General features: G+C 39.7%; 1 protein-coding gene across 1 annotated transcript in view; it reads left to right on the top strand.

Annotated features, from left to right (window-relative positions):
• The first annotated feature begins 1,205 nt into the window (after positions 1-1,205).
• Positions 1,206-15,159, top strand: part of si:dkey-247m21.3 (5-hydroxytryptamine receptor 4) — a 76,863-nt gene continuing 62,909 nt past the window's right edge. The window contains exon 1 of the mRNA XM_015976742.3: positions 1,206-1,478. The gene's annotated coding sequence lies outside the window, so the exon portion shown is untranslated. The remainder of the gene's footprint in view (positions 1,479-15,159) is intronic.

Genomic DNA, 15,159 nt, shown 5'->3' with positions numbered 1-15,159 from the left:
CTTATTAGAGGAAACGTCTGAAATGAGGCTTGCTGTTCATTTTGAGAAAACATTTAGAAAATGATTGTTTAGTAATGAAGACAAGTGTCTCTGCTCAGAGTCATAACCAACAAGAAGCTGTTTTTTTCTGACAACATTGCTTCCAGATTTCATGTAAATTGGATTCAAGCCCTGTGTAATTCTAACTGTTGTCACCTTTTAATCCTTAAATCCTGACCGGTATGTTTTGGTTGTCTCAGTCATATCGCTCAGTGCTGCAGCAATGCCTGTCTATACTGTTCTAATAGATTACTTCACTTCTGAATAATTTGATAAGAATTTAATGAATATCATCATATCTGCTACTCTCCTTGCAGATTAAAAAAAACAGTTTTCCTTTTCTATTTATTTAGCAGGTGCTTTGATCCAAAGGGACATAGGTTCAGCAGACAAGTCAGTGGGAGGAAACCAGTGGAGTAACCTTTAACCCCCAGGGCCTGCACCACCACCTGCAGCCACTAGCTCCTCTGCATTTGCTTATACACACTAAACCTAATTATTTTCAATGGAAAAGTAATTGTTGCTTTTTAAATTTGGTGAATGTGAACTGTATAATTTACATCACAATTTACAATAATATAAAGTCTTAAAGAAAACTTCACTAAAGTACATTTTCATTGGAGATGGCTTCGGCTGAGTATCGTTATACACTTACAGTCATTTAGCCTCACAACTTCTCTTAAATGTAAAAAATAAAAATAAAAATACAGCTACAGTACAAAATAATAGTGCTGTTATGATTAGTGTTACCAAATATACAAAAGTACAGATTTTCTAACAACCAGTACAATACCATAAGAAGGAAAACTTTTAAAAATGGGAAGAAAATGTTGTTTCAAACTGACAGATATTTACACAATTCCTCAGTGACTACCTTGTAGTTGTAGCAGAGCAGCTGATACTAGTTATATATTATTACTTCCACATTGTTTCACAACCACCTAGCTTACTGTGTGTGCATCTATGAACTACTGTTGCATATAGTGTCCTGTCTCATTTTATTGTGGCATTTTTCGTCATTTTTGTACTCCTTTGTTATCTGTGCTGAGCTGTGGTAACGCATAAACTTCCCTACCCTGGGAATTAATAGTCATCTCATCTCAGCTTCAATTGCGGCATTTCATCAGTTGGCCACTAGATGGTAGCAACACCTCTCTCTCTCTCTCTCTCTCTCTCTCTCTCTCTCTCTCTCTCTCTCTCTCTCTCTCTCTCTCTCTCTCTCTCTCTCTCTCTCTCTCTCTCTCTCTCTCTCTCTCTCTCTCTCTCTCTCTCTCTCTCTCTCTCTCTCTCTCTCTCTCTCTCTCTCTCTGTCGCCGCATATATCGCGCTGAACGCATCAGAAGACTCGTGCGTGCGACAGTCTGGATTTTCTTCACTCCAGTCAGCTTTTACTCGGAGTCCAATTCTGTTGCAGGAGCGGTGGCGAGGAGCCCGCAGAGGTGAGGAAGGTTACATTATTATTTAGTTTGTCACCAGCTAAGAACAAGGGTTCAGTCATTTATTGGGTGATGTCTGCAGATATTTAAATCCCCTGCATGTATAAATATATAGATTTAGTTACCTGTATTTTAAATGTTATTTATAATGTTGCCACCTTTGAAGCAAAAACTAAAAAGTGAAACTTGAGAGAAAGAAAAACGTTTCAAACTTTTATTGAACTTCCTGCCATGCAGTTTAATGGCTTTATGGCATGAAGTTCATCATTTGACTTTCAGGCGTGTCAACCTGAATCTTTACAGACGTTTAAACACAGCCTGCAGCAGATATCTGTAAATGACCCGGTCCAAATGAGGACTGGTTTCCGCTCAGTCTGCTTCTGTAGACATCCAGTGAGTTTCCACTTGACCTCCCTAAAAACAGACAAATTAATTTCAACCTCATGCTTGAGTGCTTCTGGTTTCTTTTCAGCCGATTAAGTTTTTATTTGTCTGTAAACAATCTAATTACATCAGATAATTAGAACACGATGGATCATTTAACTGTGTTCAAATTATCTAAAGTGAGAAAGAAAGTTATAAAAATGACAACATGGTCCCTCTTTATTACCTTATTTGTTATTTAGTTGTTTAGTTATCTAAACACACAGTTAAAATGATGTTTTGACCTAAATCCAATCATCATCCGCCATGTTGATCACGTGCACTGTCCTAGTTCTGGGTTAAATCTCTAACATTTAGCACATCATTTCTGAGAGGTTCTGGCCCAGTGACATCATACAGCACCATACACATCCATGAGGTGAATCTTGCGTTCTGCCACATCTGCGCGTAAAAAACTGATCATTTAAATTTTAACAGCAAATTTGGGTTCAAATCTTCTACAGGTTTACGTGCTCACTGCAAATGCCCAGTGAGGCAATTTATGGTACTTTTACTGTGGGAAGATCCTTTTCTGTTGCACATTTTAATGTAGCTTAGTAAGTCAATGGGTTAATGAGACCAACATTTCATAAACAATAATAGGGCAAACGGAAAGTGAATTTTGTGCTGCATATATTAATTTCAGCCTGTTTTACACAGTTTTGTAACAAAATTAAAGATTGTCTGGGAAAAGAAATTAAAATAATTAGTTTTTGACTAAAGAGCCCTTAAAGGTTAGGCGGAAGATGTTTCTGAATTTTCAGGAAAGAACTGCCCTCTCCACGTTTTGAAAAAAAAAATGCACAAGAGAGAGAACGCCCCGTTATCTTCGCGCATGTTCTGTTTAGCTGCCGGCCTTGCAGCACTTCTTCTGCATCAGTAATCTGTAATGAATTTCTCCAGTTAGCATGCAGAACTTAAGCTTACCTGTCGAACAGAAAACTGGCAACAGAGGCGTCTGTGGGGAGCCCGACCTTCACTTTGCACATGCGCAGAAAGTAAAAACTACACAACAACGAGCACGTACAATGGCGGCCTTGCATCTAGGCCCAGAATGATTGACAGTTATGCGAATCAATGGTACAGATGATCCACCTGGAAGAACATGATTCTCTGCTATACCTTTAAGACCCTGTTTTAAAAAATGAACAGAAAATGCTATTACCGTAAATCCTCTAATATTAGCCTGTATTTAATTAACTGCCGGGTGTCATATTTTGGCCGGTGTCGGAGTCGGCGGAGGTGAATAATGGCCGGTTTTTTATTGTGGCTGGGTGGAATGTGGTAACAAGCAAGTACAGGGGGCGGTTGTGTCATCCGTCTCACTTTTGATTTGCCAGTGATAGACCGTGAGGGTAACTTTAACCGTGCGGAGACGAAGAGGAGGCAAAATTTTGATATCAAGTTCAAAGAGAACGAGCTGATTATGCTGCAGAACACTCTAGGGAGCAGTAGCAGGGGTTGTATGAACTAGTCACTAGTCGACTTCACCGCTCTATAGTGACTTTTTATGCCTGTCATCGACTAGTCGCTGTCACGTGATAATGACCGGCAAGATGCAGTCCTCGGAAAAGACAGCAGCCTGCTCTCAGCAGGTGACGAGCTCCTGCGCGTCGGGAGGCAACGCGCTGTGCCAGAGCGTCGGTACTAACACCCGCCGTAAAACGGACATTTAACCAAATTGCGACCTTTACCCTCTTACAATTTAACCTTCCCCTCACCCCCATCCTAACCTTAACCAGCTTGCGCATGCAAAGCTCTGATTGTTGATCCGCTCCACATATCTGCGTCCTGAGCATGGCCACAGTAACATTATCAAATCAGGTGTCGCCACCTCAAAAACTAATTTAACACGCAATCGTTCATGTCGGCTCATTTCCTTTTATGTTTTCTGTCTTTTATTCTTTTATTTGTTCCTGATGCGTTTCGCTGCTGTGGATCGGGGGGGCATCACCTGTTTTGTCCTCGGTGACGCACCACTGATTCGGCCGGCGTGCACTCCGCTGTTTTTGCGGTCAGTAGATCTTTTAGAACTGTAGTTCAAAGGTAACTCATAAGGTGAATATATATGAAGCCAGGTAGCAGTTTCTCTTTAGGATTGAGAGGAGATGCAGGAAGATAATAAACAGGCAGGACAGAAAAATAGTCAAATAAAAACAAGTTAGTTTTTGTACCTGGTGGTTGCAACAAACAGACACCATTGAAGGTAATCAGAAGTGAGGAACAGAAAATGAAATAATTATTTTAATGTTTAGAGCAGCAGGAACTCCGAAAGGCTGCAGGCACGTCAGTGAGTTTGCGGCCGCTGCGCAGGGGGAGGGGGGAGAGGGTTGAAGCAGAAACTACCGTTGTTAAAAGAAATGTGTTTAACTTTGAAAATGTGGGCACAATTTTAATTGTCAAAAACTCCAGCGATCCATTAGTTCATTTTGCTCAAATAGAAATTGAGGCCTGTCTCTAATTCTGGTCCTCCTTCCAATAAAGGCCTGGAGCTTGATGAGCTTGAGTCAAATACAGGCCCGGGCCTGTATTAGAGGATTTACGGTATTTTACACTTTGCAATATCCGTGATAGGTTATAGGAATGTAAGAAAATATTTATATGGCAATATATTGTGATATTATTTCCTGTGATATATTGATATTCAAAAGCTGTGTATCACATTTTTGGAAGAATTTACATGCAAACATTTGTGTATTTTCTTTTCTTTTGGTGCAATCCAAACACCGACCACTAGCAGCAGTGTGCAATGTGTTTTGTTTCCACCATTGAAATTTAAATCCCTCTATTATGGTGCAGATACCTCATGTTAAACCTGAAACGTATCAGTTTGGACAGTTTGTTGAATATATTCAGTCTGAAAAAATTGCTAATATCGCCTGGACGAATATCGCAATATATTGTATCGTCTCCCCTGTATAATGATACGTATCGTATCGCCAATATTTCACCAATACACATCCCTAATAGATTATGTGGTTTTTAAAGTTTCTTGTATCTATGAACTGATGAAAATCACACTTGTATCCAGTTTTGGACAACACATTAAGTATATAAATTTAAGGTTTAAACATCTGTAAATGCACTAAAATGTACATCAAACCACATTTTACTCAAAAGCAAAATTATTTTAAGTATCATTCTTGATCTTAGAAATAGTTAATTCCCTGTCACTGCCTGTGATTGCTGTTTTATTTTAGCCACTCCCTGCAGACGTATGAGAGACCCACTATCTTCAGGCTATTTTTGGGCCACCTGTACGAAAGCCAACTCATTAACCTGATTCTTAAAGCCTGTCAGAACTTTTTCCTTGTGCCAGCTTAGTCATATATGTTTATGCTTTGTGCATCTCGGTCCCTGGCTGAGGATAACCTCGACTCAATGCTGTCGACACAGGCAGAAGCATCTGATGCATGTGACATGCTTGTTTATGTTAGACTCAATCCCGGCTTGCAGTTGTTTAGTTTTGTTCAAAATCAAAACAAAGCAAACAACTGTGTTCAATCAGCTGCTTCCACCACACACTCAACTCGACTTAGACTTACAGTTAGCATATTGAATTGTTGTTACCCTTTTTGTCTTGGATTTGTCTTAATGATGATTTAGCAACATTTAAATATAACAAAACTATTGTTTTTATTTAATAACTGTGGGATTGGAAATGGTATGTTCTGTTCATACCAAAGATCAAAACCTCCTACTGTCAGGATCTGCTCCTACCCCTCTGACTCTAACTCTCTCCTGCCCTTGATTAGTTATTTATTGGACTCACCTGCCCCTTGTTAACCTGCCCATGTGTTCCTGATTGTTCCCTGTGTATTTATACCTTCCGTTTTGCATGTGTCCCTTGTCGGATCATTGTTGTTGTTGTTGTTGTGTCTCCACCTTGTCTCATTGCTCCTGCTGTATCCTCCGTCATTAAATCCATTTTATGTTATCTGAGCCTGCATTTCTGCCTTCTGGGTCAGCTCCACCACACACGGTCCGCCACCACCCACACCTCAACGTGACACCTACTAGGGATGCTCTGATCATAGTTTTCTTACCCCCAATTTGAGTATCTGCCAAGTGAGTTTCGATCCAAAGGTAACTCAGGCTCCAGGAGACTGCAAAACCTGACATTTGCAACCATAATCAGTCATCCATTGGTCCAGAATTGAATAACCCTGCTATACAGTAATGTATCAGAGCGGTTGGGATAACATGGCTATGTTATCTACTAGGGTTTAATATAAAACTTGTTGGAAAAACATCGGTTGTTTAGCGTAGTTTGAACTGCTTGATTGCAACTTATTTCTGAGTTATTATACAAGTAGTATTTCTTTACCCAAAAGTTGAATGAGAAAAATGTTTGGGCTGACAAGATCAACTGCTAATGTTAATATAAAAATGCATTTTACACATTTGTGTTAAATATTTTCAGTCAATTTCCTGTGGAACAAGAACTTTGGCTAGATGGAAACAGTGACTTCAGTGTTGAAAAGATGTAAAACATGTAGCTAAAAACACGAAGAATGCTTTAATCGCTTGAAATTTTTTAAAGAGTTTCTGTTATTAAAATTGATTAAAGATGATTTATTTAAAAAAACTCAGAATAAACCTTTCTGCAGACTGTGTGCAATGAGAAAGTCGAAAACATACCAGTATTAACTAAATCCATAGGGAAGCACACAGTGGGCGATAGCCTCGGGTAGATGCTTCATGTCCATGGTCTTCCTGCTTTGTGCACACATGGCTTCTGTGAGTGTGTGCACGCCTGATTGCACTAGTGTGCAACTTGTTTTATGCTCAATGGACTCATATTCTGTTCTTTCTTCAAAATGTTTAACGATTTCTGATTTTTACAGACAAAATGTATTCTTTGGTCAGAATACAACTGGGCAAATCAACACCTCTATGGAGCGTCTGTGTTTTTAGATCAAATAATGGTAACACTTTTCAATAAGGGTGCATTTATTAAAACTACTTAGTGCATTATTAAGCATCAATAAACGATGTAGTAACTACTTAACCATTTTATGTAATGCATTAATAAGCAGACACCCTCTGGCCCTTTGTCCTAACCTAATGGACACTTAATAGTTAACAGTAACGGTAATCAATTTCCCTCTGGGATTAATAAAGTATTTTTGAATTGAATTGAATTGAGTTAATAAAGGGACCCTTTGTTAATGCGTAATAATGTACTAAATAAAATGAATAAAGGGACCCTTATTGTAAAGTGTTGCCCATCCATCCATCCATCCATCCATCCATCCATTTTTTTCAGCAGTCGGGTCTTGGGGGCAACAGCTTACGTCGAGATGCGCAGGCTTCCCAGACTTCCATCTCCCCAGCATAACTAAATGACCAAGACATGACCAAGTGTTGCCCAAATAATTAATTCATTTCCCTTTTTTATATTTTTAGGATTTTGAGTTGATCATGTTTCAGACTAGTCAGCCTCAGGCATAAAAAGTGATACTTTGTCTGTGTGAATTCTGCTGAGTTTTCACCCTTGTTTGACGATTACGCTCAATTACCAGCTCACAACCCATTACTCTCAAACACACATCTTTATCTACAATAAACGCTCCATTTGCTGGAAGTTGCATCTTTCTTCAGTCATGCATGGATCAGGCTGATGTGAGCTTAGCTGCTCTTCACCAAGCTAGAAAATTAGAATGATTAGGTGCAAATTTTAGAGGACATCCTCAGTTTCATTTAATTATGCAATTTAACGCTTTGCTCAATGTTCTTAGGACAGCTGACCGTGTTGATATAAACTTCTGGAGAAAGATAGTTATGCCCTGGCTCTTAAAACTAAACATCACATTTTAACCTCATTTTTTTTCAGCCTCCTTTCCAGACTTTCCTCACAAGTGCCACTTTCCTGACATTCTTGAATGAGCTGAAAGTGTTTGTAAAACACATCAGCGTAGAGTTCAGAACAGATTTAAAATGTTTTCTTTCACGCTGGATGTTTTAATAATTTAGCAATATCCTGTTTTATTTAAGCTGCCAAATATGGTCTTTGTACAGAAGAGAATTGCGTCCAAGTGACCATTCAGCAGTTTGCTAGTGGTTATAAATTACAGTACATGCCACATGCACTTATACAAACAGAGAATTAAATTTTCTGCTCACAATGTCAAAAGGATCTGTCAGCATGAGGTTGATATTCATCAGAAGGTTTTAACCTCTGTGTTTGCTGCCATAAAAGCAGAAATGTCCTTTTTCCCCCCCTGAACTTATATTGTAGATAAGTGATTCCCTCAGGAGGGCAGGAAGAACAGCCCAGCTCTGCAATTTGTCAAATGTTTAAAAGAGGATTTTAAAATAATATTACATTTGGCTTGTTATATGTTTTATATTTGGGACAAAAGTGATGTATTGCTGCACAAATGTGCTTTGCTTTTTCAGAATAAAAGGATATTTTTACATTGAGCTCAGTATTGTAAATCTGTTTTATGATCAAGAGTAAAGCTACCGTTTAAGCCTTTGAGAATAATTTCATTCATTCCAAAACATGATGTAATGGTCAGAAACTCCCCTAACAACCATAGCTGCAATGTTACACAGGTTAGACGAGATTTAATGTTTGTTGGTTCAACAACCCTTCGGTGTACATTCAGGAAAACCTTCTTTCTTATGTTGATAGAGTCTAGAAATGCATTTCCAGATTTTACAGGTTGATTTGACCACCATTCTCACATCAAGTCCCCCTTGACTGTTGCCACTTTTGTCTTCAATTGACTTCCAACAAGATGGTACAACATCTCATACAAGCTGCGTAACACCATTTGTGGTGCCTGCATTCATAAAAAATGTTCCTCACAAAGTCTAGACCACGATTCAGTGGACGATTATGTTGGGGATTCCCTTAGAGATAATACTGTAAATGACCAAGTGAAAGGAGCACCATCTGAGTTGGAAAGCGAGCATGAACAACGCATAAAAACATTCCTGTTTTGTTTACTCACTATTGATGCATTTTATACTAAACTGAAAAGGAGGAATTCTGCCATTTTTACATCCTGTTAGCTCATTTGACACCAGTATGTGTTAGAGTTTGCTGGGAATCACTAAATTTGTGAACCCAGAAACTGCCCTGGAAGAACGAGATTTGACGTAAGCTGCATGCGGTCTCTATGGATAACATTAATCTTGATTATTACATACAAGCAGGAAATACCTCCAAAGTGCTGGCTGGCTGTTTTATGTCTTGTTTTATTTCTTCCAGAGTTTAGTAGAGAATGTTTGACATTTGCCTTCGACAGCACCTACCCGATGTTGTACTGCTGCCCTCTGATTATGTCCTTTTTTATTGTTTTGTTTTAATTAGTATTTTATTCTTGACCGAGTAAAATGTTTTAAACTGGAAGATCTCATTTTCAGATTATTGTATGACTCCAAATATTTCAAAAGATGGAGACAAAAACTTTTTTCAGTTTATAAATAATGTTCTACAATGACATGTTGAGCTTTTATGTCAAAGTGTTCTGTCTAGCGTTTGATTCTTGATGGTTTCAGTGCTCCGTAGTTGTCTGCATGTGAACCAAGCCAGTCCATTCTTGAAGGAAAAAGTAGTTTTCTTATTTACTGTAAATGCTTTACAGGAACACCAGATAGGGATTTTTTATGCTTTCAGTTCAACTCAGGGCTGATCGAAACTGAAAGGGATTCCGCTTTCTGTTCGAGACTCATAGTCACCATTTCTCAAACTGCTGTGAACCCAGTAGAGTGAACTTCTAAATCTGCAAGTGTATGAATGTGTCTTCAGTAATGCAACATGACTGGAAGGTCAAGCTTATAGAGCAACAATTCTCAGAGATCACATGGCTGAAGGCCAACTTGTTAAACCACAATAGAACAGGGATTTCACCAGAGAAATGCTAACCTCAAAACATACAGACCAGTCATTAGTGGCTGCTCATCTTGAAGCAGTTGTGTTCATCCACATGTTCAGATAGACAACATTTTTAAATAAAACCTACCAGATTTTGTTATCAGCTATTTGGAAAAGCACTTTGGTATAATTTTATGAAAGGTTTCTTACTTCAGCACTCAAATCCGCTTCATATTTCTCTTAAAAAATCAGCCTTGAGTTTTTACCCACCTTTGTGTTGTTATGATTAAATTTAAGGTGTGGTTGACTGAAACAGTTTTTATGCTTTTTTTCTGATTATAATCAGTCACTCTGATTTTTTCATATAAACTGAACATGAAAATAGTCTCCTACACCTATGTCCTGCATTAGCTTCTGATAGAAAATAGATGGTGAAACTCCAGGATTTGAAAATCCTCACAGATCTATGTCACACTGATTTAGCATTCATGGACTCACCTATCTAGACTCACGACAGGGAAGGCTGTTGTTGGTTTTAATGTCCGTGAATCAGCAGACAATAGCTGCGTTTTCATGTGGCAAATTTCCTCAATCCGATTGAAATCTTGGTTGATCGGAATTTCCGAATCTCTGTTCACATGGACACGAACTGAAATGATCCGATCATGCCGTGCGTACATATGCACCAAGCATTTAATCCGATTAAATAGGTTGAGCATGCGCAGAGTTGCCTTTCACGAAAGAAAAATTGTAAACAAACGCCATGAAACGAAAAGAAAAATGTAAAAACAGAAATAACCATTCTTCCTGCTTTCCTGATCCATTTATTCAATTTAATATTTTTATTTAGCTCACAGAAGTTACGTTTTCTTCAGTGAATAACTGCAGATATATGCTTTGCTGCATTTTATTGTTGATTAAAATAAGGGAGGGTTATGTCTGCCTCTTGATCAGCTGGTCCGCAGGTCTTGAATTGACAGCTGTTGCGCTGCGCTGCGACACAGAGCGGGGGTGGGGGGTGGGTGGGTTAGCCTCATGTTTTATTACTGAGCTCTGTTGTGGCTTATTATTAATAACATGTGACGATCAGCTGAAACTGTTGAGAAAAATCTGTTCAAACAAAATAACAGAAGATGTTCAGAAAGTTTAGAAGCCTGTGTTCATCATTAACGAACCGCATCTCAGGTCATCTGCGTTTACGTGCTTTTAACGAACACGGACTTTACTGTCGTCCAGAGTATTTAACCGAGGACGTTTTCCTACCCAACATCAGCCTCCAATCAGGTCTGTAAAACCCAGATTATCCTGTGTTCTTTACAAGCGCGTCGTCTCCATCACCTGCTGCAGAAGCTGCTGCGTTCAAAGCTGACAGAAACGGGGATCCGTGCGCTGCAACCCCCAGGGGCGGATTTAGGACTGAAGAAGATCCGGGGCTTAACACACACGCGCGCGCACACACACACGCGCGCGCACGCGCACACACACGCATGCGCGCACACACGTGACACGCACTAGTCAACATCATATATATATATATATATCTTGTACCACATAATGTTTAATCTGAAGCTACATATTCAGCATATTCAGGGCAGAGTATTGTTCCTGTTAGTGTTTAGTGTGAGATGATAGTGAATATTCCCTTTCTTTCTCCAACAACTTTACCTGATAGTAAGCTAACTTTAGGCAAACCAGCAGCACAACAAATATTTTCAAATAAGACTCACAAACCTGAGTCAACACCAGTCTCATCAGAGCTGGGGTTCTGTCGTTGTACTTTTGGTCTAAAAAAACGTCCTTATATCCATCTTCACTCATGCGTTTCAGACAGAGACTGCAGAAGCCAGCTGCTGAAGGGCTTCTCTTCAGTCTCAGGTAAACTGTATACTGACTAAGTAGCCTAGTGGTAGAGTGTCTGCCCTGAGATCGGGAGATCAGGGGTTGGACTCCTGATCGGGTCATACCAAAGATTTTGAGAAAAATGGGACCCAATGCCTCCCTGCTTGACACTCAGCATTGGATTGGGGTTGGATTGGGGGGTTAAACCACCAAATAGTTCCCGAGCGCGGCGTGTCAAAATCGGAGAATAAATTTCACCACACACCTGTGTGTGTGACGACTAAATGGGACTTTACAAACTACTGCCAGCTGCGCCCTCTCTGTGTGACTTTGGTACTGCATGTTACTTCCGCGATTTAGATCCGGGGCTTATCATGAAAGATCCGGGGCTTCAGCCCAAGTAGCCGGGCCTAACGCCGCCCCTGGCAACCCCCACGATAAACCTGCGTATTTCCAGTACAGATTTGAACATCTTTGTCGAATGATTTGTGCAATAATCAGATTTTTATTTTACTTCCACAAAATGCAAGTTCTGAATTAAATATTACTGAAACGGGATGGCTTGTCGTCGGATTTAAAAGCCGCCGCTCGTTAATTACACCGTCATTTTTGAAGTCAGGCAGTCCAAATGACAGCGGAGAGGCCCGCTGGCTGTTGCACACATGCGCAGTGGGCATTATTTTACCCCAACAATCCGAATGGCTGTGTACATGCACGTCAATCGGAATGAAGAACGGAATAAACCACCTCTCTCAATCGGATTGAAATTTCAATCCGATCGGGCCGAATCGGATCAGAATATTCTGATTGACATGTTTACATGCAGAATTTTCAATCTGAATGGGCATTCAATCCGATTAAATATGCGCATGTAAACGTGGCTAATGTCTCAGCTAGTTTAAGCTAACTGTTAGCATTAGTGACTCTACTACACAGCAGAAGCTCCTCCAGGCTGTTTTCCAGGTTGTGTTATTTGTGGAGATTATGGCTGCAGCTATCGAGTATTTTAGTATTCGAGTATTCTATTGAACCCTCCATCGATTATTCGAGTATTCTATTTGACGACGATCCAAGTTAAATGAGATCATGGTCTGCTGCTAAAAATATGAAAATAAAACAGCAACATTATCAAAGGCTCAATACTTGTGCTGTCTAGTTGCCTCTTTCCCAGCTGATGTTTATAGTTAATAAATATTTTATGGAACAAATTTTGACACACATTTCATGAACATTTTAGGTTTGTATTAATATCACTCATCCTAGTCCAAATAACATATTTAATTATGTTCACATATAAAAAGTAGAATTTCATTTATTTCATCAACATGTTCAGTAGTAAGCTGCTGGAAATGCTAATAACATTATTTCTACTGGTAACAATGTACTTGTGGTATATTATAATATATACGGGTTGGCAACATAATGTATTCTAAATTGTATTCAGTTGGAAACCGTTTGTGAATTATATGCACTACAATGGCTTGCCATAGAATTCTGTGGTGGATGGAGCAGACTTCAACAACCAGCCTTCAGGTAGCTGCAGCGGCTCTGCCCCACACCTCTGCAGACATCCACATATAAAAGGGATGGTGGGGAATTTTCTTCCACTTGTAGAGTTTAGTCGTTCACAACCATTTCCTTTTCTTCTGAACCACACTTGCTCATGAGAATGCATACCGCTACCTTAGCATTAGCAATTCTGCTTGTAGTTTAACTCTTGATGCCAAACTTAGGACTGTTTCTGCCAGTTACAATGGGTTGTGTCTTTGCTGGTTTCTCTTTTTGCCTCCACAGCACCCCGATCACCACGCAGTGCGCGAGTTAAATGTGTTCAGACTGTTGAGCGCACATTTCACGAAGCTTTGAATCAGTAAAAAATGAATCGAGAAATTTAATGAATCAAATCATTTGATGATTCGTTTCAGCTCTAGTGAAGATAAAACTTCAACGTTGAGTCGTGTTGCTTTTATCCTATCTGGGGGGAGATGTCCAAATATCACGAAGTAAGACTGCAAAACCTTCCATCTGAAACTCAGCTGTGATGTGGATAGGGATGGGTACCCTTGACATTTGAATCGATCCGGTACTAATTCCCGGTACCTACGAATCGATACCGGTACTCAAGGGCGTCAGTTTGTTTTCAGAATTGCTGGGGACAATAACCATACACTTGAGTGGGGTTTAAAAATTGCTGGGGACAATAAAGTAGGCTAGCACAGGGGTCGGCGGCTCTGTAACCGCATGCGGCTCTTCCATCCATCTGATGCGCTTGTAAAATAATGAATGGATATTTAAATAAAAAGCTTTATATTTTACTGCATTAATTTTACATCTGTATGCTAATTCTAAATGTAAAGATTGTCTGCGTAAACCTGAACAGGTCCAACCCGGTCTTACTGTGAGACCGGGTTGACGCGTCACGCTTGTGCGTAATCATATGCGCTTCCTGAGCTGGAGGATGTCAGATTCTGGGATTCTCCTCAGACGGCTCCTGGATGCGTCGCCACATTGGAGACAGGAACAAGCGCTTTTCAGCCAAAGTTTCATAATCAGGGAACATTTTCTAAGTGACAAGTCTCTGAGAGACAGGGTTTGGAAAACACTCGCTTCAGTGGGAGGAACCTTCTCACATGCGCTCTGGTTCTGAGAGCCTGGATTTGTATTCTGAACAGTCTAAACATGTTTTTAAAAGAAACGTATGACAAAAGTGGTACCTGCTCAGTAAAACCACCAACAGGGTGAAAAATATCAAAATATTGTAGCAGAGACGGGCTACAACTTCTGGATCATCTTTATATAAATCGTTTTATTGATTATCTTCTTATGAAAGATAACTTTGACGTACACGAGCGACCAGGCGCGTTGCAAGATTTTCAAAAGTGTGGGAGATGTTGTCTGTGCCTAAAATAATTTGATGTTATTCACCTTGTTATAACCCTTGTTTCCATAATAGCGGAGCAGGTGCGAATTTTAGACGCGTCACGCATGTCTCTGTTTTAAACATGTTTAAACTGTTCAGAATACAAATCCAGGCTCTGTCTAGTTAGATTGGTGTAACTAAAGTTTGTACTGAATGAAACTTTACATTAAACCATGTTGAAAAGAAAAGGATCCGATTAAATCATTTCCCCCTCATTTACAGTCACGACGTACAGCGCAGTGCGCATGGCTTTGGGGTTAATCAAGTTTAGTTGTTTCTCTTTGCAACAATCTTCACAAGAAGGCAAAACAGTTAAATGGCAGGTTACATATATTTCCATTTGACTGTATTTTGAGGGATAAACTCAAGGATGCTGGCTGTTTTGAAAGAATTACCCCGACGCACACTGATGAGCATGGATGAGCTTGGAAAAATGTTCTTTTTATGAAATTATTAAACTTTGGCTGAACAGCGCTTTTCCCGTCTCTAATATGGAGACGCATGACGCATCCAGTCTGAGGCAGAATAGCAGCGCAGAAAGCACCTGTAGAGACATTTGATTACGCACAAAGTTTATGTGGAGCAGAAGCGGTCGGGCCACGGCAGGTGAAATGTTCCTAGCCTAGATGAAGTGAAACTGTTTAATTGTAACATTAATATGTTACTGGACACGC

This window comes from Nothobranchius furzeri, chromosome 6 (genome assembly GCF_043380555.1).
Source record: "Nothobranchius furzeri strain GRZ-AD chromosome 6, NfurGRZ-RIMD1, whole genome shotgun sequence".
NCBI lineage: Eukaryota > Metazoa > Chordata > Actinopteri > Cyprinodontiformes > Nothobranchiidae > Nothobranchius > Nothobranchius furzeri.
Note: the sequence above shows the minus strand (reverse complement) of the source record. Positions and strands in the feature narration are given on the sequence as shown.